This window comes from Anabrus simplex, chromosome 3 (genome assembly GCF_040414725.1).
Source record: "Anabrus simplex isolate iqAnaSimp1 chromosome 3, ASM4041472v1, whole genome shotgun sequence".
Lineage (NCBI taxonomy): Eukaryota > Metazoa > Arthropoda > Insecta > Orthoptera > Tettigoniidae > Anabrus > Anabrus simplex.
Genome location: NC_090267.1, coordinates 393,160,494 through 393,163,247, shown reverse-complemented (window position 1 = coordinate 393,163,247; position 2,754 = coordinate 393,160,494). Strand labels below are relative to the sequence as shown.

The window sequence follows — 2,754 nt, the reverse complement described above, 5'->3', positions numbered from 1 at the left end:
GGTACGAGGTCATTCAAGACGAAACCAGCCACACCCTCTCATTTTAATTGGTCAATTTCAAAGTTACACTCAAAGTCGAACAAGAAACCTGTGACAGGTTTAAAATTAATTACGGATGTTTGGGTTTGGCTAGATTAAAAACTGGCGGAAATAAAAAAGAAATATTGCCAACCCAAAAATAAATTAACATCATTCAGGTACCAAAATCTAGAAATACAAAACTTCTGTAAATTATAACTTCTTACACTTTGCACCAGGGTGCATGATCATAGTTTTTTTGTAGTGTCACCTATGGAAGAATGTCGAACTTCTTGATGAATGGCAAACAAAACCAGGAGAAATTCAGTCAGTTTAAGAAACTTCACAATAACAAAATTACATCATATTTCTGTGGTGACATCTTCTGCGTAAAGTTCTAACTTGCTGTATTATTGGTTTCACTTTTGATTGATAGAGAAGTTCTTTTAGGCGCTAATTTTGAATGCGCGGCATTGAAGTGTACCTCCCGGTACAGTAACTTTAAATGAAGTAGCTTATTTTAAGGAGACCGAGTAGAGAACTAACCGCAACAAGTGACGAGGTGGCCGAGTGGTTAAGGCGTTGGACTGCTAATCCAATGTGCTCTGCACGCGTGGGTTCGAATCCCATCCTCGTCGAAATTTTGTGCACTGTTCTTTAGTGTTCAACGTTTGCGTAATAATATAAAGAAAATATTACCAGCTGTTGTCAATAAATTGGGAGAAAATCCTATAGTGGACCTGACGTTATCAAGTGCTGACGTCGAAATAGCGGTCACATTTTCAGGGCTCACTTCGTGGATTAACTTATTTAAAGTGATAGGAGTCCGGCACCAAGCCTAAATGGTTAGCTGGTCTTCGGTCCAGGGGTCGCGGGTTCGATTCTCGGCCCAGTTAATTTTGATGGCTCTGGGGCTGGGTGTGTAATAATATTCGATATTTGAATTTCGTCGAGTCCGCCTCTCTGGTGTAGTGGTTAGTGTGATTAGCTGCCACCCTCAGAGGTCCGGGTTCGATTTCCGGCTCTGCCACGAAATTTGAAAAGTGGTACGAGGGCTGGAACGGGGTCCACTCAGCCTCGGGAGGTCAACTGAGGAGAGGTAGGATCGATTCCCACCTCAGCCATCCTGGAAGTGGTTTTCCGTCGTTTACCACTTCTCCTCCAGGCAAATGCCGGGATGGTACCTAACTTAAGGCCAGAGCCGCTTCCTTCCCTCTTCCTTGTCTATCCCTTCCATTCTTCCCATCCCCCACCAAGGCCCCTGTTCAGCATAGCAGGTGAGGCCGCCTGGGCGAGGTACTGGTTCTCCTGCTCAGTTGTATCCAGTTAGGTACCATCCCTACATTTGCCTAGAGAAGAAGTATGAAACCACAGAAAATCACTTCGAGGATGGCTGAGGCGGCAATCCAACTCCCCTTTACTTATTTGATATCTTGAGACTGAGTGGACCCCGTTGCAGTCTTCGTGCCACTTTTCAAATTCCAAGGCAGGGCCGGGAATCGAACCCGGGCCTCCAGGGGGTGGCATCTAATCACACTAACCACTACACCGTACTCTGAAGGGGTACAGTGGTTCTCCTAGAAGGTTACCGCCTCTTTCATGCCACGGAGATTGGAAGAGGTGATTTAAGGTGGGGCTAAGGTGAGGGGATGGTGGCCGTGGCTTATACAAAGGAACTGTCCCGGCATGTGCCTCAGGGAAGGAGAATCGAAAACCACGGAAAACCATTGCCAGAACAATCTATGGTATAATAATTTCGTGTGGCTATTTCTAGCCGAAACGGCCGTAGCCGTGTTGAAACACCGGATCCCGTGAGAACTCCGAAGTTAAGCAACATTGGGCGTGGTCAGGAGTTGGATGGGTTGCCACGCGCTGTTAGTGGGGGGTAAGGGAATGGAGGAGCAGAAAGGAACTGGCCAGCCTACCGCACGTAAACTCCGGCTCAGGAAAACCTCTGCGGAGGTTCGGAACTGCCTTCGGGCAGAATAACCCTTACCTACCTTATTTCTAGCCGAGTGCAGCCCTTGTAAGGCAGACCCTCCGATGAGGGTGGGCGGCATCTGCCATTGTAGGTAACTGCGTGTTATTGTGGTGGAGGATAGACAATCTATGGTGGGGACCAGCCTCTCTGCCTCCCGAATGCAGGGCTGTAAGACTGTAAGACCGAGCCTAAAATGAACTGTTGACGAGTTGTTTTATAACGAGTTCAGTCAATAACAACAACAAATAGCCTCCGTGGCTCAGGCGGCAGCGCGCCGGCCTCTCACCGCTGGGTTCCGTGGTACAAATCCCGGTCACTACATGTGAGATTTGTGCTGGGCAAAGCGGAGGCGGGACAGGTTTTTCTCCGGGTACTCCGGTTTTCCTTGTCATATTTCATTCCAGCAACACTCTCGAATATCACTTCATTTCATCTGTCTTTCAGTAATCATTGCCCCAGAGGAGTGCGACAGGCTTCAGCATCCGGCACAGTTCCTATCCTCGCCGCTAGATGGGGGCTTCGTTCATTCTATTCCTGACCCGGTCGAATGGCTTGAAACAGGCTGTGGATTTTTCAATGTGTGCAAAAATTGCAAGAATAAATCACATGTGAGTTATTTTTTCTTTTTGTTGAAAACATTTCTAAGCAGACAAAGTAGGGGTACGAAAAACGTAAAATTGAGCAATAACCGCAATTGTGCCGAAAGCTGAAGGACTAAAAGGGCCCAGAAAGGGTTCAAATAGTGAATCTTGGAT

The 2,754-nt window shown here is 47.1% G+C and overlaps 1 non-coding gene across 1 annotated transcript; it reads left to right on the top strand.

Annotated features, from left to right (window-relative positions):
* Positions 1–574: 574 nt before the first annotated feature.
* TRNAS-GCU (transfer RNA serine (anticodon GCU)) lies at positions 575–656 on the top strand. Its single transcript has one exon. It is a non-coding gene; the product is annotated as a tRNA-Ser (tRNA).
* Positions 657–2,754: the final 2,098 nt, after the last annotated feature.